Here is a 23573-nt window from a genome sequence, read left to right as displayed (position 1 = left end):
TACTATAAAAACTGCATTTTGAGCAGAAAAACAGCTTAAAAATATACCCTAAGTCCAACACCTTATTTCAAGTGTCCAGGTTCAGCGTCGAAACTTTTATGAATCACGGACTTTCCTGTTCAAGAAAAAAAAAATCGGAAAAATTAACATTACTAAGTACACCCAATTCAGTACTGCTATTGCACAAGAAGAGAGCACTTTTACTTCCCCCACTTGTGCAATAGCAGTACTCTATACATATCACTGAAACACCTACAAAAACTACTGTGTGATGTCCATGAATTCTTTGAGGAAACTCTCAGTATTGAACTGTTAAGTTTTTTTTTTTTTTTTTTTTTTTAACTAAAGTGGAAGCATTTCACACAGGTGTTTCCGCAGGTACAACGATAAGCTGTAGCTGTTATTAAAACATTAAACTTAGCAGTATTGCCAACAATTGGAAATGTGTATGTAAATATAATGCACACAATTGCCTACTACAAAAATTCTCAGCCTGTTTCCAGTCATTCGACTGAGTCACGAATGCAATGAATGAAGCCCCCATCTAGCAGCGAGGGCAGGAACCGTGCGGGCTGCCAAAGCCTGTCGCACTCCTCTGGGGCAATGATTAATGACTGACAGATGAAATATTAGAGCGTGTTGCTGGAATTAAAGAGGAGGAAAATGGGAGAGAAACCGGTTCCGCCTCTGCTTTGACCAGCATAAATCTCACATGGAGTGACCACGATTTGAGCCACCGAACCCACTGGCAAGAGGCTAGCATGTTGGCTCCTGAGTCACTGAGGTTTCATAATTGCCTACTAGTGAAAAAATAATCTTGCAGAATATTTTATTAACCACCCTAATTTTACCACAGTTTACAATGGCACCATTCTTTCTTTGGTTTTGTTGGCACGAGGTATTGAAAGGGCATGGGTTTCTCATCCCTTCAACTACTATGTCACAAGAGACTCATTAGAGTAGGCCTCTTCTTTGCTAGTGTTTTAACATCGCACAGGTACATAGAAGGTTTTCGGCAACGAAAAGATTTGCCTGGTGTGAAAATGGGAAATGCCTGAAAACCATTTTTAGGGCTGCCCCGAACCCGCGATCTCCCAAATGCAAGCTCACAGCTACGCACGGCCAACTCGCTTGGTTAGAACAGGTCTCTTGTACTCTTAAATGCTGGAAGACTGCGCTATTCAGTCAAGTTTCATGGTTGGCCCAAACACTAACAATTTATTTTGTGTTTGTAAATAGCCCGCCTGGTGGCCATGCTCTGACACCGTGGTTAGCCAGTTGGTGTCACGGTAAAAAAAAATTCACCACCAGAATGTTGACAGGTAGGAAAGGTGGTGGTATACAATTTATAATTATTACATTATGTGCGAAAAGCCTGGATTAAATTCTAAACCTCTCTGCAGTGCTCGTCAGATCGGGACGTTGAGCCTTGAGCAGGCTGCTTGGTGCTACTGAACAGAAGTAGGCTATGTGCCAGCTCCGTGTTTCACCCATCTCCCTTCCTATCACGTCATTCATTTAATCTCATTAGCTCCTCCGATGACGTTAACGTTAGAAAGAGCACCAGGTCGTACTTACATGTTAACTGAACCAAGATTGGTAACTTCTTAAGCTTATTAACTTTAGGTTCACATTATCTGTACCATTTTCAATAACAACTGTTCAACACTTCCAAGAGTTGGCAATACTACTAGAAAAAAAATAATAAAAATTCCAACAAGTAAGGACAACTTTCTGATCACTGACTTGTGCGACAAATTGGTAAGCCCTCATATTATATTCAGATTTACACTATCAATCAGTCATCACTGATCTGCAATTTGGGCAGTCACCCAAGTGGCAGATTCCCTATCTGTTTACTTAGACTTTTCTTAACAAAATGCAAAGAATTTGAAAATTTATTGAACAAATTCAATCCCTAAAGCCCCTCTCTACATTACGAATCCAAATAACGAAGGTGAAATTTCAACAATAAATAGCTCTCTTTTCTCTAAATAGAAACTTTGAATATTAAAACATGATCCTCGAGGGAATGTACAAATAAATTGTTGATAATTACATGACAGCTGTGATCTCTTAAGTTTTACATGAAATTCTAATATCCTACATGCACTGGCCACACGTGCCTTAGTGGGGAGTCACTTTGACACCATACCTAATATACATACAAGATTTTTCTTGGTACAAGCGTGCAAAAATTAAACAGGAAATACGACATGCCCTACTATACATTTTGAGATAGGAACGTACTAACTGAGGAACCAGCTTAAATGTGATATTTTAATTTCATCTAGCTTTTACAGTACCATATCATTGACAAACCTGAGTTTATGTATAACTTTGCACCTCACAACAAAATGACGGCCACCAACTTCAATGCAAGCACGATATTCGCGTACAAGATACACAGGCAACCACAATCCTAGTAACGAATTCCATGTTTTCCTTTTTTGCAAGTTGGCTTACTAATATATAAGTAATGATAATAACAACGTAAACGTTTCCACCTTTTCAATACTACAATATATTCACAAAATTACAAATTACACGGTACTAGTTTCGACCCATCTAGGGGTCATCATCAGCCGTATTGGAGCAAAGATCATTTGTGGCGAAATCCTAAGAAGAAAAAAAAAAAAAAAAAAATCTTAGGATTTCGCCACAAATGATCTTTGCTCCAATACGGCTGATGATGACCCCTAGATGGGTCGAAACTAGTACCGTGTAATTTGTAATTTTGTGAATATATTGTAGTATTGAAAAGGTGGAAACGTTTACGTTGTTATTATTATTACTTATATATTATTCTCAGTTCAATACGGACCAAAAACATGAAATTCATAACCATCAAAGTTGGCTTACGTCGCACGGACACAGATAGGTCTTATGGTGACGATGGGATAGGAAACTGCCCTAATCAAGGTACAGTCCCAGCATTTGCCTGGTATCAAAGTGGGAAACCACAGGAAACTATCAGTGGGGTTCAAACCCAGTACCTCACAGCTGCACGCCCCCAACCGGACGGCCAACTTGCTCAGTCATTGTGTATGTACCACCTTCAAAAGAAGTACAGTAAAGTACTAAGTTTTCATATATATTTATTTTGATCAGTAAATGCAATCATGAACTCGACAGATTCAATTCTAAAACACGATACATTTACAAGCCAACAGCGCAGTTAGGCGAGTGACAAGCATTTTACTTAATGTTATTATTACTGTTTTTGTGAACACCCAATTTTCTGACCACTGGAAATAATATAAAGCTACATTCATGTGAAACATCACTGTAAATAATCCAGAAAATAGTGATAAGACATATTTAACCCCTTTCTCTTCAGACCTTAGGTTTCCTATCTCAAAATGTTCAGCAGAGCATCCCTTATTTCCTGTTTAATTTTTGCAAGCATTTAGTAGAATCTAATTGAATGCTGCCAATACTTTTCAACACAGATGCACAAACTGCATTTCCTTTCTCCTGACATATTCTGTAGACTGTTATGATTGGATTCAACATCATCCAGTCCCTTCGATAATTTTGCAATTTAAAAAAAAACTTATTCCCATTTCTGAGATACTCATGTAATATGGGCACAAGGTGGACTACAACAAAAACAAGATCAAAAGCAGCGACGTTGTTGGCCACGATAAGTTTACACCTACAAGTAAAGTGAGTTACGTTGACCACTTCGAAACCAAAAAGAAATCAATCATCCATCAATGATCCGCATTTTGGGCTGTCGCCCAGGTGGCAGATTCCCTATCAATGGTTTACCTAGCCTTTTCATTCAACATTTTCCTTGATAAATTACTCCAATCCTTACTCCCATCCTATAAACAAATATTTGCCCCAATTTGTCCTCTTGAATTCGAACCTTGTCTTCATATTGTGATCTTTCCTACTTTTATTAAAGCAAGCTAAAGGTTTTTTTAATAATAAACCTCAATCCTTGAGACAAGATTAAGGCAATATCATCTGTAAAATAATATACATTCCAACCAAAGAGCTAAATGAAAGAGAAAATAAATAAATTAGCCAAAGACTTTGTTCGTACTTCCTTGAGGATCGAATATAATAAATGTACTTTTGTACCAAAGCAGTCCACAGAAGAACACTATTAGAATTCTACATCCATACACTGCTTCAAGAAGGTTGTCCATACTTGCTTCAAAATGATAAAATTCTCTTGAATACCTTCGTTACAATGTAGGAACATGAGGAAATGTTAGACATACCATTGTAAAAAATAAATAAATCAAGAGAACTTGAAGGGCTGGAAGGAAAAAAAACTGAAAAAGTCTGAAACCAGTCAGCATAAAGCAGAGAAAGAGATTTCTCAAGTTATTCTTCCAACCAGGTTTTAACTACAGAAACTCAATTTAAACTTATTCTGTTTCCAAATCAAAATTTCTTAAAGCTTAATTCCTTATTATTTGCAGGACTAACAACAAACGAGATGGAAAAAAAAAAAAAAAACACCACACACACACACAATGCCTTAAAAATTAGTCTACTTTTAAGTAAGTTTCTTTTTACTACAAGGAATTAAGACAGTTTCTCGGAGACCCAGGAATATATCTATATTCTAGAGGTAGCTCCTTTTGTTTCAAAATTATGATTTGGACAGACCTGTGATATCCTAAAACAGTGCTTTCATTATCATTTGTTGAGTGATCAAATTATGATAATAGGATTGTTTGACATGAGACTCATTCTATCAAATTATACTGCATCATTGTACGAGAAAAATAACATCATTTGGCTTCCCAGAACTGGTCTCAAAATCAATCACTTCAAAATATTCCTAGAGAAAGCTGTTTGTCACATCTTCAGTTAAAACATCTAATCATTTAATGTTAATTGAAATCATTGCTCAATTCTTTTCCTTTTCTGAATCCATCTTTCTATCAGCTTTTGTAAGTCAAGGTCATTTGGTCTCATTTTAGATATCCGATCACACACATCATTCAGCGGGTCGATCGACGTGGCTTTATGTTTTCACTCTCAACTAGGATATCCCTTTAAGACTTAACGTTTCCTCGTTCAGCACTAATTTGGACGCCATTAAAACCTTGGATATAAATAGAAGACTGAGACTACGGCTACACGCAGAAGCCTTGTATAATCAACCAGTGTCAATCCGACGCACAATCTTACGTGCCTAGGCACATTTTATACGTTCAACAGTCCAGATGTTCAGCGGAATATTTTAAGTTAGTGTGGTTGTCGCTTTATTTTAATTAGACATAAAGATTTTAAGCTCGTTGTATTCTCCCTTACAGGACATCCACAGTCCCATTTGACTTCTTTAAACAGACATTCCACCGTTATGTGTTTAGAGAGCTATGTTTCAGTCTTGGTTGGGTTTAAAAAAAAAAATCTTTTTTCAATTTACTGAAGATGATCATTATATTGATTGAAACTAGTCCAAAAACTTTTGAATTGGTTAACGCTAATTAATGTATTAATAATAATAATAATAATCATATGGCCTCAGCTACCGTGTGCAGACATTTCAATTTGACGCCATCTGGCTGTCTGCTCGTCAATTTCGACGTTCCGTTTTACTCTAGGCCCACTACATGGCAGACAGAGTAAACCGGATCTCTCTTGGGCGTCTATGGCTGAGATTTAATTAATTTTGTCGGGTAAATACCAAATGTATCACCAGAGATCTTTTACATGCCGACATCGTACGACATGGAGTGTTGAGTGGACTTTTTTCCGCCCTTCAAAAATCCGACTACCTCTGCCGGGTTTAAATGTATTAATTACGTGGGATTAAAATTATTTTTTGTAAATACAGTAGATATTACCAAATCTGTTCACCGATTGCAACAGGGCTTAATGACGTTGGGTATATTGTTCACGAGGAACTCCATGGTCTATCTGATAAAAGAAGTACACGGTGTACAGACATCAATACATACAAAAACGTTGATTATCGATCAAACAATCATATCTGAATCTGACGCCAACCAACCTATGGAACTGCACTATGAGAATAAAAAGAGTGCACAATTTGACTGTCCCCCATTGCACTGAAAGAAAAGCAAGAGGACTGACTTTATTGGATGCATGGTTGGCACAAGAGCAACCATAACACTCTTCTTTAAAATTACCTTTTGCAAAGGTTGTATATCTCTCTCTTCTAAACCCAGACCGTCCAGCGGCGTTTCTACTCTCCGAGACCTAAGCAGCTGTACGGGAGGCATGCACATAGCTCTTGACCTTGTAAGGAGCGTGCACGTGTTCGATCTGCAAGTCTGAATCTCAGCTGTTAACATGGTGAGACAGTTATCATTGTAACACAGGATTTTCGTATGTAAAAGTTATTTTAAGTACGAGTCGGCTCGACGGATACGCAGTGCACTTGTTCAGCAATTTCCTGGTGAAGTGCCACCTTCATGAGCACAGATTCACGTTATTGTAAATAAATTTGAAACTACTGGCTCAGTGCTCAATTTAAAAAAATGCGCGCACATGAACAGTTTTAACAGAGGAAAAGCTACGACATTGGTGAGAATTTTGAACGGTCACCGAATAAATGACTTACAAAATTAGCAAACCAAGTAGGGGTTTTTCTTCTGCACACAGGGCTACAAAGCTATTACACATCACAGTACAGGTTTACATGGGCCCATTGTTTAAAACCTGCTGATCCAGCCACAAGAGTGAGTGGTATCTTGCATCACTGAATGATCGTTTATTCGATCCACAGCTAGTGCTCTTTCCGGGTGAGGCCTAGCTTCTTCTTAATGGTCGTGTGAACAGTCATAACTCTTGCTATTGCTTTGCAGAAAATCCTAATAGTGTTTATGAAGTTCCTCATTATGAAGGATGACACTTCCAGCATCTTTTATAAGGTAAGATTTCATACATGCTTAAAGCAGAGCGGGTGGTCACGCGCAACATAAGTTGGGCTGAGGCAGCTGCTGTAGCGCAGGGTCCAAACACTGTGTGCTCGGCCTGGGTTTATAAAAGATGGACCCTGAATGACGAAGAAAATAACCCTTGCAGCTCTTAAGGGAGATATTGTTATACTAGGGCACCACCTACACCAACAACGTCTTCTTCCATTGCAAGCCAGAAGAGGCGATATCTTCACTACCGGATAAAAATGTGGAACTTTCTGCAGCTTTACCTATATTTTGTAACACTAGAACCGCCGGAACGGTCAAAATGACCGCTACACATTTTTCAAACTCAATTTTGACTACAGTTTTTATTCTGGGATATTGAGCTGCAGTGACTTTCCTGATTAGTGCTCAGGAAAATCCATATCAAATATAATTAATTTTGCATCAATGGAGGGGGGCGTTAGTAACGGATATACGTACTACCGCCAGAGGGGTCATTTTGACCGCTATATTAATTATCATAATAAAATGTATTATAACACTTATCTCTCGTTGAGATACAATCATCAACTTATAATCATCCTATCAATAATGTTATTGTTCAAAAACACAACAATGGAACGGATATATTACGAACTGTACAAGCATTATTAGCGCTGCATCTCCAGTAGTGTTATCATTCGTCAGCTTGTCACAGTACAGTCAACATGTCTCGTAAACCTTCAGTTGCTGAGTCTATTGCATGGCATTCCTGAAGATATGTCTGATGTAGAATGTGGTCCAGATATAAAAGACCTAAAAAGAGAAAATGCATATGAAGATTACTACCAGTCAAGTGATAACTCGGAAAGCAGTTATTCAGATCAGGCTGAAAACCGGATTGTTCAGGCTGAAGGTAAGTTGGTATTATTATAACTGTACCAGGCGGTACACCTCTACGGCGCAAGTTCAAATCTGGCGCCAATTGAAACTCCTCTACAGGAGAAACCCTGAACTGTAACAACTGAATCAACTCTCCCGTTTATCAGAAGATGTCACTGGGTGTTTTTGATTTGCTTTTGTTGATCAAGAAGTGTGGACATTCTCTAACAGGTGTCTCTACTAAAAAACTATGATAATGCACTCTGGTGCGAAGGAATGAACTTTCTTGGAGAAATTTGGTATTCATAAGTTTTGTCTTTACTAAATTTTGTTCTTTCATTTGGGGGTTGGTAATATTAAGCTTTCTTTCTGCCTGTTTTGAATTTAACCAATCCTAAATTTCTGTAATTAATTTCCCACCAATTAGGTGTTTCTTCATCGATTTGTGTGTAACTTTCGCTGTTAACCAATAAACGTTTGTGGGTGGGTCTTAATCATTCATGAAAGGTCTTGAATTTTCCGCGAGGGTATAAAAACTGCTGATTTTCTTGTCTCCGGGCCACTTCAACAACATCTTGCTTAGTGTATAGAAGCATAGCAGGGGCGGGTAGCGCCTCTTCCTTCGGGCAGCAACTCTTCAACAAGGTAATGGCCGATTAACATCTTTCTTTCCTCTTTGCTAGCTCAGCAGTTTAACTCGCGGGGAAGGTTCGAAACCTTTAATATGTAACCTATCTCTTTAAAATGTAAATTCCTTTTCAGTCTATGTAAAAACTACAAATTTCTTCAACTGTAGATCGGGGATAGAGAGTGCTTTACCCTCTCGAGCTCCCCTTCATTTTTGAATTTGAGGTGACTATGTTCGCGTAACCGTTTTTCTCTTCCTTCTTAATATGTTAAATTTATTTTGTATACTAGTCACCTCCGTAGCTTGGGATTAGCCCCTGTGTAATCGGCCGAGAGCCACTTAGGTTTTAAAATGTGTATTTAGGAGTGCAAGTTCACGCCTCCAGTCCTCACTGTACTTTGGGCCAGTAACTTAACCTGTTGTTTTTCCCTTCATGCAAAGGCCCTGTAGGTTGGGTACAAGGTACCCCTGTTTCTTTGTAAGTGTGCCTTGAGGGCAGTTAGATGTAAAGTTTATTGTGGCCTTTGATAGGCTTGTAAAATTGAGAGCGGGTCTGCTCTTTCTGTTCTTTTGAAAGGTGCCTCGGTGAGGCGTAACATTTTGATTGCTGGGAGCTAGTGCTCCATGCAATTAGGGGCGTTCTGCCCTTTGGTATTTTGTGGTTGTGAGCTGAGAGCTCAAGGATTGACGAATTTGGGCTCGTAGCCTGGAATTTGTAAAGTCCCCCTTAAATTGTGCTTTCTTTTGTAAAGTTGCATTGTACCTGGTTTTCCTTGTTATTTCACCTAGTGAAAATTGTTAAATGTTGTTATCTGTTGAAAATATAACCTTTATTTAAATTTTAAATTCATCTTTAAGACTTGTAGTTAGACCCATTCCAGCCCGCACCTTCTTTCACCTCTGTCTTCAATGGATAAATTCCGTAACAAGTGGTAGCAGAGCGTGGTTGAATGGGTCTCAATTTAGCCCCTTTTGACTGCTAAACATTGCTTTGCTTTTGAACTTTAACAATTTCCTCTGTCGCTGGTATTTTTCGATTTTTCTAAATTTGTAAAATTCTGTCATCATATCCGGCCCTCGCGATGTCCTCCATCCCGGCTATTTGCGCAAGGAGGAATTAATCTATGAATTAGCTATTAGAAATGTTCAATCTGGAGGCACGGTTGCGGCCGATACCACTAAGCTTAAAGATTCTCTTGATTTGCCGATTACCACCCCAACTTTGGGAGAGAAAGAGATTGACGACTCTCTCTCCACGATCACTGACAATACTACTGAGCTAGCATCCGTAATTAGTTTTTTTGAAGGAGGGGATCCATCCCCAAATCAACTCAAAAGAGTACAGACCAGATTGTACCATTTTTCTAATAGAGTTAACGATCTATTGTCTCTAAAGTTGAATTGCATTCAAGGGAAGGAGGCTAGTGCTCTTCTCGAAAACCTTTCTAAACTGTCCAGTAAGGTTAGCCTATTGTTAACTGGAGCAGTACCCCCCAAAACCTACCTACCCACTCTGGTAAACGTAGTTAGCGAGGAAGAGTCTTCTAAAGGAGAAGAAAATAGGAAATCTGTAGGAGCTCAACAAACCTCTGCCCCATTAGACAATGAATCTGAACGTCGTACCTCGTTGAATAATGCACCTTCTGAATCTGCTTCTCAGCCACTTAGGCCTCTACCTACTATGTCACCTGGCTTCAGCAGTTTGCCCCATTCTTTAGCAATGTTGCTCAGAGGTATTACTAAGTTCTCCGTCAATTCCACCAGTGATGTTATTGCCTTTCTAAGATTTTTTGTTGAGTTTCAGGATCATGCTCTTGTTTTTTCCCTTTCTCCGTGTCAAATCCTTCAAATTATTTACCTTTATTCCATTGGTGTCCTCTCAGACAAGATAGTTAGGGCAATTGCTGAACAATCATCCATAGAAGACTTCCATGCCCATTTGTTAGCTAATTTTATTCCGGCCCGAGCTAGGTCATTGCTAATTCAAAAGTACTACTTCCGAGTACAGCGTCTGGATGAAAACCTTGCCAACTTCATTCAAGATATTAAATTCTATACTAGAGTATTTGCCCTCCATTTTCCAGAAGATCAAACTGTACAGGCTATTGTGGAAGGAATTTCCCCATCTTACAGGTCATACTTGTGTTTTGCGTCGCGCCCACAAATTTTGCCGAGCTGGAAGCTGTATCAGCTGAAGGGGTTAAATATGCGGACACATTACGGGTCGCATAGGAGCCCCCTCCGACCTCTTGTAATTTTCGGCCTCCACCTCGCCGACCCGTCACACCCCGTAAATGTTATGCTTGAGGTTCGGCCGATCATCTCCGAAACAAGTGCCCTTTAGTTAAATCTAGCGGGACAAAGAATGGAGCAGGGCCATCTCAAGGCTGTTTTAAATGCGGAGCGTTTTTCCATATTGCCAAGAATTGCCCGAATACTAAGATCACCCCCTCCTGGTGCACATTCCAACATCACCAATAATCAAAAGTGACTAGTGGCATCGGCTGAGTCGGCGCACCCACCTTCTTCAGGCTCAGCCCCGGTTAAATCCGACCAAATCTCAGGGAAAACTCAGCCCTCTAATTTATCATTTGAAGGTCCCAAGGAATGTCTTAGGATTGCGGCGGATACTCCCGCACAGGTCCCATTTCTCAAAATTGAATTGAACAATGAGCCTGTAACTGCTCTTTTAGACTCAGGCAGTGTTTGTTCCATTATTTTGGTCGAGTGGTACTCTAAATTAAAATCTGTTTGCAAACTTCCTGATTTTCGTTCGTCTTTGGTTCAATGCGTTTCGGCAAACTCCTGTCCCATTAGAAATTTTAGGTTTCCTGTATGCTAAAATTCGCATTTCTAAATTTACTTGGAAAGTAAAATTGTTGGTGGCAAAACACTTGTCTTGCCCCATTATATTGGGAGTGGATTTCATGTCTCATTCCGGCCTAGTGCTCGACCTTCAGAGCAAGTCGTGCACTTTCAAATTTGCTAGTAACTTCAAAATCCCCTTACTTAAATGTAGTTCTGTATCATGTTCATCTGTTTCGCCTACCCAGGATGAGATGCTGTTAGACCTTAAGACATCTACCTGAGGAGCAGGCAGAGAGGTATTCGTAAGTTGTGTCAGTCGTTTCCAGATGTTTTCTCGGATACTCTTGGTGTTACTGAACTCATCGAATACAAGAGTGAGGTTACGGATTCGATCCCTGTTCGATTTCCTCCTTTTAGATTATCTCCACCTAAAATGAAGGCTCTGAAAGAGATCATAGATCAGATGTTGAAAGATGGTATAATTCGGCCCTCTAAGTCGGCGTATTCATTGCTTATTTTCCTTGTTCCGAAACTCCAAGGTGGCTTCAGGCCTATGATTGATTATAGGGCTCTCAATCGGAAGGTGGTGTTACAATCTGTGCCCCTTCCAGACCTTCACTCTTGTTTTTCATGGTTTCGAAAGGCTAAATTCTTCACCATCTTAGACCTCAATCAGGCTTATAACCAGATCCCTCTGGAGGAAGAATCTAAACATCTTACAGCGTTTGCCACTGAATGGAACTTGTATGAATACAACCGCGTGCCTTTCGGGCTCCCCACGGGAGCAGCCGTGCTTACGAGACTGCTAGACAGGGTCTTCTCCGACATCAAATTTGAGTATCTATACCATTATCTTGATGATGTCGTCGTATTTTCTGAGACCTTTGAAGAACACCTTGATCATCTGAAAAAGGGCCTTAATCGCCTTCGTAAGGCAGGGTTAACAGTTAAGCTGTCCAAAGTTGCTTTCGCTAAACCTTCCATGTATTTTCTAAGGCACATTGTGTCGCCCGATGGTGTCGCTGTAGATCATTCTAGAACACAGGCCATCCGTGATTTCAAACCTCCTAAGGACATCAAAAGAATTGCCAGATTCATTGATATGGTGAATTTCTTCAGGAAATTTATTCCTAACTTCGCTAATAGAGCGGCACCCTTGAACTTACTTCGTAGGAAAGGCGTCAAATTTGAGTGGGGGCCTTCTCAACAAGCCGCTTTCGAAGATCTCAAATTAGCTCTGTGTAACGGCCCTGTTCTTGCCACGCCTGATTTTTCGAGGAAATTCATCGTCCAAACTGACGCGTCGTCGGCGTTGGCTGCAGTCCTTCTTCAAGAGACTGAACTAGGGAGGCGACCCATCGCCTATGCATCTAGGACATTATCGGCTCAAGAAGCCAAGTATTCCATCTATGAACTTGAGGGTTTGGCTGTCTTATTTTCATTAGAGAAGTTCCGTCTCTATCTGGAACACGTCAAGTTCGACTTGGAAACAGATAACCAAGCATTAAGCTGGGTCTTAGCTAGGCCGCGTCATACTGGTCGTATAGCCCGGTGGGCAATCAGAATTTCTGCCTTACAGTTTGATGTTAGGCACATTAGAGGAACTGAAAATGTTGTGGCAGATGGACTAAGCCGCATGTTTGCCAATGATGTAGGGACGCCTGAACAGGTTGACAGTTCTTCACTGCCCGAGTCCATACTTCCTGAGGTTAATGCCATTCTAACTGATGCTCCCATGATGTTTAGGGATATCGAAAAATATCAACGTGAAGTTCTTACACTGGCCCCTATCATGGAAACCCTTTCTTCTGGGGAACATGTTGTCCCTTATGTGTTGAGGAATGGTGTTTTATGTTGCCCGTCGAGGCATGATCAGAAGATGAAATTTGTGGTTCCAGTGGTTATAGTACCTATGATCTTCAAGTACTACCATGAGACCCCATTAGGGGGGCATTTAGGCATCTTCAAAACTCGAGAAAAGATCCGAGAAATGTTCATCTGGAAAGGTATGGACGGCGAAATTCGTGAATTGGTAAAAGCTTGTAAAACCTGTTGGCTGAGTAAACCTACCATGTCCACTAAGCTAGGTTTATTGTCTTCTCACCAAGCGTCGCGCCCCATGGAACGTCTTTACATCGACTACGTAGGACCCTTCCCCCAATCTAAGGGGAACGCCAACAAATTCATTCTTGTGTGTGTAGATGGTTTCACAAGATTTTCCTGGTTATTTCCGACTAAGCTGGCTACCGCTCAGTCTACTATTTCTTGTTTGAATTCCATCTTTGCTTCCTTTGGCCCGTGTCAATATATCGTTTCTGACAATGCTAAAGCTTTCACCTCCAATCTCTTTCGTAAATTCTGTTTTGATTTATCCATCTCACATGTAACAACCTCTGCGTACTATCCTCAACCATCTTTGGCTGAACGGGTCAATCGTAATCTGAGGTCGGCTCTAATTGCCTATCATCACGACGATCATTCTAGGTGGGACATATCCCTGCATTGGTTAGCCTTCGCTTTGAATTCGGCGATTCATGAATCCCATAAGTTTACTCCAGCTTCTTTGATGTTTAAGTTTGTTCCCAACACGCTGCTCTCTAACCTTTGGTCTCTTAGTGATATTCTACCCGAGACAATAGATCCAGATAATATTAGAGATCTTTGGAAGAAGGCTAAGGCCAACCTTAAAATTTCTCATGAAAAAGTTAGGGAAAGATACGATCGTGGACGGAGGCCCACCAATTTAAAGGTAGGAGACCAAGTTATGGTCAAGAACTTTGTTCCCGCGGGCAAGCTTGCCCCTAAATTTCATGGGCCGTGCATTATTTTAGATTTTCTTATGCCGGTCACATTGTTAGTGAGCAATCCAGCCACTGAGAGGATCTTTAGGGTACATATATCACAAATTAAACCCCTGTAGGGTCATTGTTAACTTGTCATCTATTTGTTGCAGCGGCGTAAAGGTTATATTTTGATTTTTTTTCCAGAGGCCTGCCGCCAGTATTTTACTGTTTCAGCGCCCTGCAGCCGTGCGGCGCCTTACTCCCACTGTGGTGGGGTAAGGGCCCACCCCACTACCGTGATGTCTTCCTGGGTACGGCGCGCCGGAGTCTTTCTCCCGGCAAAGGCTGATGTGCGGCACACCATCCGCCAGCTTATCTCTGGACTGTAAACAAACCTTGCATCTGCGGCGTGCTTCACCACGACTAACCCTTTCATAGTGCGGGAGAGAGGTATCTCAGGGTACTTGAAGGGTCTGGGCAACCTCGACTGAACTTTGGCAGCGGCGACAGGTCTTGCCGTCAAAATTAATCGACAGCTAATGTACTTCTTCAGCTACATGGACACACTATATCTGCAATTAATACATATTTGCTTCAAATCAACCTTTGGTGGACTTAGAAAAATATTGCTTCCATGAATTAATGTTTTTGTTTTGCAATTCTACTACAACAAAGAAACTCTAAAGCAGGACTTAAACTAGTCCCACCCATCTATATCAAACAACTTAAGAGACCTCCGACTACTGAAAAATTGTATTTTCTCTTCTAAATTCTTCTTCAACTAATCAGCAACAAACTTGGACTTTTGTTTTGGAATATATTTTTTTAACATTCTTCTGTGTCACCCCTTGGAAGGACTTTTGGGGGGGAGGTCTGTACCGGGTGGTACACCTCTACGACGCAAGTTCAAATCTGGCGCCAATTGAAACTCCTCTACAGGAGAAACCCTGAACTGTAACAACTGAATCAACTCTCCCGTTTATCAGAAGATGTCACTGGGTGTTTTTGATTTGCTTTTGTTGATCAAGAAGTGTGGACATTCTCTAACAGGTGTCTCTACTAAAAAACTATGATAATGCACTCTGGTGCAAAGGAATGAACTTTCTTGGAGAAATTTGGCATTCATAAGTTTTGTCTTTACTAAATTTTGTTCTTTCATTTGGGGGTTGGTAATATTAAGCTTTCTTTCTGCCTGTTTTGAATTTAACCAATCCTAAATTTCTGTAATTAATTTCCCACCAATTAGGTGTTTCTTCATCGATTTGTGTGTAACTTTCGCTGTTAACCAATAAACGTTTGTGGGCGGGTCTTAATCATTCATGAAAGGTCTTGAATTTTCTGTGAGGGTATAAAAACTGCTGATTTTCTTGTCTCCGGGCCACTTCAACAACATCTTGCTTAGTGTATAGAAGCATAGCAGGGGGCGGGTAGCGCCTCTTCCTTCGGGCAGCAGCTCTTCAACAAGGTAATGGCCGATTAACATCTTTCTTTCCTCTTTGCTAGCTCAGCAGTTTAACTCGCGGGGAAGGTTCGAAACCTTTAATGTGTAACCTATCTCTTTAAAATGTAAATCCTTTTCAGTCTATGTAAAAACTACAAATTTCTTCAACTGTAGATCGGGGATAGAGAGTGCTTTACCCTCTCGAGCTCCCCTTCATTTTTGAATTTGAGGTGACTATGTTCGCGTAACCGTTTTTCTCTTCCTTCTTAATATGTTAAATTTATTTTGTATACTAGTCACCTCCGTAGCTTGGGATTAGCCCCTGTGTAATCGGCCGAGAGCCACTTAGGTTTTAAAATGTGTATTTAGGAGTGCAAGTTCACGCCTCCAGTCCTCACTGTACTTTGGGCCAGTAACTTAACCTGTTGTTTTTCCCTTCATGCAAAGGCCCTGTAGGTTGGGTACAAGGTACCCCTGTTTCTTTGTAAGTGTGCCTTGAGGGCAGTTAGATGTAAAGTTTATTGTGGCCTTTGATAGGCTTGTAAAATTGAGAGCGGGTCTGCTCTTTCTGTTCTTTTGAAAGGTGCCTCGGTGAGGCGTAACATTTTGATTGCTGGGAGCTAGTGCTCCATGCAATTAGGGGCGTTCTGCCCTTTGGTATTTTGTGGTTGTGAGCTGAGAGCTCAAGGATTGACGAATTTGGGCTCGTAGCCTGGAATTTGTAAAGTCCCCCTTAAATTGTGCTTTCTTTTGTAAAGTTGCATTGTACCTGGTTTTCCTTGTTATTTCACCTAGTGAAAACTGTTAAATGTTGTTATCTGTTGAAAATATAACCTTTATTTAAATTTTAAATTCATCTTTAAGACTGAATGAGGGCTCGTAGCCGGGAATTTGTAAAGACCCCCTTAAATTGTGCTTTCTTTTGTAAAGTTGCATTTTACCTGGTTTTCCTTGTTATTTCACCTAGTGAAAATTGTTAAATGTTGTTATCTGTTGAAAATATAACCTTTATTTAAATTTTAAATTCATCTTTAAGACTTGTAGTTAGACCCATTCCAGCCCGCACCTTCTTTCACCTCTGCCTTCCACGGATAAACTCCATAACAATAACTATCAGCATAACAAGTTTGGTAAAATTCCTTGATTTATACTGTCTTCAAATTATAACGATGCCTCGCATAGGCTGAGTACTGACGAGTTTTCAATTATTCTATTACAGCCGTAGAAACATTAACCGGTAAAGCATGGTATCATAGGGGATGCGACAACCAAGGTAAAGGCCTCCCACAGCTAGATAATGCGCCATTAGGTACTGATGGCATCAGGGAGTGGACTGTAGCAGACTGGGGAGATGACACCTGGTTGGATTGCTCACCATACTCCCTTGAAAGAAAATCCAGGGCTTACTCCATATTCAAAGCGGCACGTTACTAATGAGAGTGTAATGGGTGCATGGCGTCTTTTTATTGATACATAAATATTGAAACTCATAAAGTAATGTACAGAAACAGAGGCAGAAAGATATGAGTAACAGTGCGTATCGAGAACGAAAATATAATAATTTCAATAGCGGTCAAAATGACCGCATCGGCGGTTCAAGGTATATAATAATTCCGGCGGTTCTAGTGTTAAAAGGACAGATTTGTGGATGGACCTTTTAAACTGCGATGTTTCATTTACGGTATATTATATATGCAAACATTGCCCTTTGCCCAATGTGGCAGCTCTTGCTTTCAGTATATCACAAATCTTATAAATTCCAGCTGCTTTTCTGGTTTTTAACTTTCACATCTTTTTGTAAATCTCTTTGTTATCATAGATAAATCTACTTCCTCTACCTGGATATTAGATATGTCTACATACCGCTGACTAAGTATTTCTGCTTTCTGTCCTTTGCAGGTTAACGTACTTACCATTAGTTCGCCATGCTTTCCGTCATTCGCATTTCTTTCCCAGACAACATTTGAGATCATCTGAGACAATCAAGTACCTTTCTGTGTTGTTCCCCACACACAGCTGATTATTTTTACAAATAACTCTGCACCAGCACCCCACCCCAAAGCATCAAGTTGCGTATTAATTTTAGAGATGAGCCTTACAACTAGAATTTCATGTTTCTCATCCTTAACTTCTTAGTAGCTTACATATTTTTCTTTCACCAGCATGCATACTCCCACTCCTACTGAACCACTCCTGTCTTTATGATAAACTCTTCAGTTCTGGGAGAATATTTTTTGCATCCATAATATCCTGGAAGGTTTAATGACGATGACTTTATGTTAATGAGCCTGTTTTCTACACGTCACCGGTCTTCAAGCTATATTTGTGACATAAACAGTCAACATAATAACTCTCCATAACTCCTGACGAACTGCAAACATCAATAACAACCAAGCACTGTTACAAGAATCACAGGCCGTTAACAGTCAATTTAATAAAATACAATGAACAAGTACTCACCAAAATTTTAAAACTTCACCAATCTGGAGGTTCCAAGTCCGTTCTGTTGGCAAATGAGAGAAGACTTGCTGACCTATAACCCAAGAAATATTAGTTAGGCCTCTCCATGGAAGGGTTTTTCACTCTGTACTGCAGATTTAAGTACAGTCGAAACCGTTTATTGCGACATTGCTTTTAAAGACATATTGGATATAATGGTGAAAAAATCCTATATAAGCACTGTAGGCTATTTTTAAAAAATCGCTCAGTATGTCATGCCATATAAAACGCTGAACTTTTTTCACATTTTTGGAGAAATGTAACAACTATAACGTCCAATGTTCTGCTCTGTTATATGTTTCAGGATTGTTGATAACAATGTTAAGCTTATAAAATCTTGTTTTCAGTAGATTGTAAATATCAAATCTGCCTGTCTGTTAAATAGTTAAGGCAGCATCGCTTTGAAAATGTTGCAAAAGAAAGGCAAAGAAAAATAATATAGCGATTACAAAATGGGAAAACAAACTACTAAAAAGGAACTGTGTCAGCACTGCACCAAGCTCCACTCGCCCCAAGACACTGCCGGGGACATGTATATAACGCCCCTCCCTCACTCCAGCCTCTACTTCTTGGAAGTCTTAAGAGGATTCGACCCCATGCGACGAGTGGCCCTGACAAAATACTCAGCTCTATAATCTGTGACTGTGTTGAGTCAGTGGCAGCATCTCTCTGCGAACTTCACTGTGGATCACTGCCTCAAGACTGGAAGAATGCTGATGTAGTTCTGATTTTCAAGAAAGGAGACAAATCGTTCAGTGACAACTATCGGCCGGTGTCCCTCACATCCCACGTACGTAAATGTATGGAACAACTGGGAATACTTCTGGGAAGGTAATCTGCTACGTGAAAGATCCTGTAATACTTTATTAACAAAGGCACTTCTCCCTGGAGAAATTTAAATTGTTCAGGTAGACTGCGTGGCTTTTGACCAAACCCCGCATGAATGACTTTTCTTAAAATTGAGACAGATGAATATCAGAGGAAGTGTACTGGCATGGTTGCAGTCATTTCTTGAGGGTTGAATTCAGCACGCTGTGTTTGATGGAGTTTGATCTTCGACCGTTAAAGTAACCTCAGGAATATGTCTTGGGACCTTAATTATTTAATGCATTCATCTCTGATTCACCTAAATGTATGACCTCAACCATGGCCCAGTACACTGATGACAAAGTAATATACACAGATATACAATGTGCAGATGATTGTCGGAAGTTACAGTCGGAGTTGGACACTATAGCAGTGCGGTGTTACCTCAACAGTCTCAACATTAATTAGGTTAAGTACGTCTCAAAACACAACAGAATGTATATATAACATTAAGGAAGTGAGAGATGCACAGCTGCCAGGGTGCTCGGTTTTATGCACAGAAGTCTCCGTGGAATGCTGTACCCGACAGTAACTTATGATCTTCCAGCCTGGTACTGTACAATTACAGCTAACCTTCACAAACTAGAAAGAATCCAGTGTTGTTCTGAACGATTAATTAACAAGAACAGCTCCTGCCAATCGCCTCTTCGTGCAAACATAACGACGTCACCTTCTTACACAAGTCCCTCACGCGAGCCACTCACCTTTCACCAGACTCTCCTTATCCTACAGCTCCGTCCGCAGGCCAAAGGGGTGCGTCTTATACCCCCCTTTGCGCGAACTGAGTCCAACAAACTAGGTCTCTTTGTTCGTTCAGCACGGCTTTGGAACGACCTCTCTGCCAAAATTAAATGTAAAAATGTGAATAGAGTTAAATGTTATGTTAGGAAGCACATGTGGTAAGAAAATGTATGTGAACAGTAGGAAAAATGATTCAGGGAAAGAAAGAATGTGTGAATGAGAAATATGTATATATTATACTTCGTTGCGTTACCTGTAAATAGCGTATATGATGTTTTAGTGTAGGATTTAGGAGATAATTATGAAAAGGTCAGCGGGCACTATGTGTAGTGGGGCTGGTCCTTCTACAGATACTGTAAAGGTTTATGGTAAACTAGCAAGTACCCATGGCTTCGCTCGCGTGGATTTCGTAATTTGATCAGAGTAATCGTTTCTTGGCATTGTACTAAGAGACTATCTGAAACTTCTAAAGTATAAAAACTCACCCTAAAATTGAGTTTCATTTACCCCAGAAATTCTTTGTAAACCATGTTTGTGGTATTACCTTTCGGGGCTAAGACGACCATGCGACATAGAACTGTACATGCGAGAAACAGTCTTCTCTCAAATCAAAAAATAAATACATGTTTCTATATTTTTAAAGGAGATTCCAAATACCTATTCCCACATCTGTAATTTGAAATATATATATTAAATGTAAAAATGTGAATAGAGTTAAATGTTATGTTAGGAAGCACGTGTGGTAAGAAAATGTATGTGAACAGTAGGAAGAATGATTCAGGGAAAGAAAGAATGTGTGAATGAGAAATATGTATATATTATACTTCGTTATTATAGATATATATATATAATCTGAGATATACGTAAGTATCCCCATAAAAAGAATTCATCTCCTTGATCAGTCCTTCTCCTACCCCCATCTAAGTGTATTTCCCGAAAACAAAAGTACGCGTTTCTTTATTTTTAAAGGAGATTCCAAATATAAATTTTCACGTCTGTAACATTTTCAGTTTTTAAGATATGGGTATCCTCATAAAAAAACAATTCAACTACTTTTCACCCCCTGTAAAGTGTCCTCTCCAAAAAAAAAAAAAGAGGTACAGGTTCCTGTATTTTTAAAGGACTTCCCAAATACTAAGTTTCTTGTCTCTAGCATGTTAAGTTTTTGACATGTAATGTAAAATGAAATGGCGTATGGCTTTTAATGCTGGGAGATTCCAGGATGGGTTCGCGAGCAGGTCTTTTGATTTGGCACCCGTAGGTGACCTGCGTGTCGTGATGAAGATGAAATGATGATGAAGACAACACATACACCCAGCCCCCGTGCCAGGAAAATTAACCAATGATGGTTAAAATTCCCGACCCTGCCGGGAACCGAACCTGGGACCCCTGTGACCAAAGGCCAGCACGCTAACCATTTAGCTATGGAGCTGGACGATATATAATGTAGATATACCGGTACTCATTTTAAAAATTCACGCACTTTTCCAATTCTTTTCAGCCCCTCAATTGGATTTTCCGAAAGAAAAAAAAAAGTGTTTCATTATTTTTAAAGGATATTCAAATACCAGTTTTCATGCCGGTACGTCTGTAAAACCTTCAGTTTTTGAGATAAATGTATACTCATACGAATTATTCAACTTCTTCCTCACTTCTTTCCACCCCTCTCCCGCCTTAAGTGGACTTACAAGTGATGAAAATCATTTTTGTCTGTATTGAAAGTGTCGTAAAATGTATATAGGAAAATATTTAATATTTATTTCCACCTATTCAATGTTAAATTAACATTGACTAAGGCTTCAAGCCATCATCTACGCTACTGTACCATCTAATGACATCCTAGTCATCAAGTGAACTACACATGAGTTTATCATTATATTAGATTTTTAGTTATTTCATGAACATTTTTATAATAACTGTAAATTTTTTTGGAAATGTTGCCTGACAAAAATAATAAGGTTTTGATAGTGACTGAAGATGAAATGAAATGGCGTATGGCTTTTAGTGCCGGGAGTGTCCGAGGACACGCTCGGCTCGCCAGGTGCAGGTCTTTTGATTTGACACCCGTAGGTGACCTGCGCGTCGTGATGAGGATGAAATGATGATGAAGACGACACATACACCCAGCCCCAGTGCCAGTGAAATTAACCAATGATGGTTAAAATTCCCGACCCTGCCGGGAATCGAACCCGAGACCCCTGTGACCAAAGGCCACCACGCTAACCATTTAGCTATGGAGCCGGACAGTGACTGAAGATGCCTCACAGTAAGAGGCAAAACATGTCTCACATTTGAAAAATGTTTTAACTTAAATGCCAACATCTTGTATTGTACTGAATAGGTGGAAATAAATATTAAATATTTTCCTACATACATTTTAAGTGGACTTTTCGAAAACAAAAATAACATGTTTCTTTATTTTGGAAGGAAATTCAAAATACCAACTTTCATGTCTGTAACAGCTTCAGTTTTTAAGATAAAGTATCCTCATAAATGTATTTCAACTCTTTATTTACTTATTTTCAACCCCACACCCCTTACGTCCACTTTCCGAATTTTTTTTTTTAAAAATGTGTATTTCTTTATTTGTAAAGGATATTCCAAATACTAATTTTAACATCTGTAACTTCTTCAGTTTTTGAGATATAAATATACACATGAAAGTAATTCAACTCCTTTTTCACCCCCCCGCCTTCCTACCCATTAAGTTGATTCCCCCTCCCTAAAAGTGCGTGTTTCTTTATTTTTAAATGAGATTCCAAATACCAATGTTCACGCCTTTAACATTTTTAGTTGAAATGAAATGGCGTATGGCTTTTAGTACCGGTAGATCCCAGGACGGGTTCGGCTCGCCAGGTGCAGTCTTTTGATTTGGCACCCGTAGGTGACCTGCGGGTCGTGATGAGGATGAAATGATGATGAAGACAGCACATACACCCAGCGCCCGTGCCAGGGAAATAAACCAATGATGGTTACAATTCCCGACCCTGCCGGGAATCGAACCCGGGACCCCTGTGACCAAGGCCAGCACGCTAACCATTTAGCCATGAAGCCGGACAACATTTTTAATTTTTTGAGATATATGTATCCTTACACAAAGAATTCAACTAATTTTACAATTCATTCACCCCCTTAAGTGGATTTTCCATAGACAAAAGAATATGTGTTTCTTTACTTTGAAAGACTTTCCAAATATAAATGTTCATGCCTCTAACATCTTCAGTTTTAAGATATAAGTATCCTCATAAAATAATTCAACTCCTTTTTCACCCCAGCCCGTTAAGTTGATTACCCAACCCCCCCTCCAAAATTGCGTGTTACTTTATTTTTTAAGGTGATTCCAAGTAAAAATTTTCTTGTGCGCAACCTTAAGTTTTTGAGATATAAGTTTCTCCATAAAAAGAATTATATTTTTTCACTTCCTTTCACCCCCCCCCCCCCCCCCCTCAATTGGCTTTTCCGAAAACCAAACAAAATTGTTTCTTTGTTTATAAAGAAGCTTCCAAATGCCAATTATCCTGACTGTACGATCTTCAGTTTTGAGATATATGTATCCTCATAAATAGTAAATAAACTTCTTTTTCACCGCCCCCGCCCCAAGTTGATCCCCCCCCCCCCCAAAAAAATTCATGTTTCTTTATTTTTAAAGGAGATTCCACATACTATTTTTCACATCTGTAACGTCTTTAGTTTTTTAGATATAAGTATCCTCATACAAAGTATTCAACTAATTTTTCAGTTAATTCACCCCCATAAGTGGATTTTCCAAACACAAAATATTATGTGTTTCTTTACTTTGAAAGAAAATTCCAAATGCAAATTTTCTTGTCTGTAACATCTGCAGTTTTTGAGATATAAGTATCCTCATGAAAAGAATTCAGCTCCTTTATCACTCCATCCCCGCCCGTTAAGGTGGTTTCCCCCCACCCGAAATATGCGCGTTTCTTTATTTTTAAAGGAGATTCCAAATACCTATTTCCGCATCTGTAACCTTCAGTTTTGAGATACAAGTTTCTCCAGCAAAAGTATTACATTTTTTTACTTCCTTTCATACTTCCCACTCAAGTGAATTTTCCAAAAACAAA

The 23573-nt window shown here is 39.7% G+C and overlaps 1 long non-coding RNA gene across 1 annotated transcript in view; it reads right to left on the bottom strand.

Annotated features, from left to right (window-relative positions):
* Positions 1-12: 12 nt before the first annotated feature.
* LOC136885718 (uncharacterized) overlaps positions 13-23573 on the bottom strand; it is a 54127-nt gene continuing 30566 nt past the window's right edge. Inside the window, exons 3-4 of the long non-coding RNA XR_010861595.2 lie at positions 17842-17914; positions 13-115 (exon numbers count right to left, since the gene is read on the bottom strand). This is a non-coding gene — a long non-coding RNA (uncharacterized lncRNA). The remainder of the gene's footprint in view (positions 116-17841; positions 17915-23573) is intronic.

This window comes from Anabrus simplex, chromosome 14 (assembly GCF_040414725.1).
Source record: "Anabrus simplex isolate iqAnaSimp1 chromosome 14, ASM4041472v1, whole genome shotgun sequence".
Taxonomy (NCBI): Eukaryota; Metazoa; Arthropoda; class Insecta; order Orthoptera; family Tettigoniidae; genus Anabrus; species Anabrus simplex.
The sequence above is the reverse complement of the archived record's forward strand: the minus strand, read 5'-3'. Positions and strand labels throughout refer to the sequence as shown.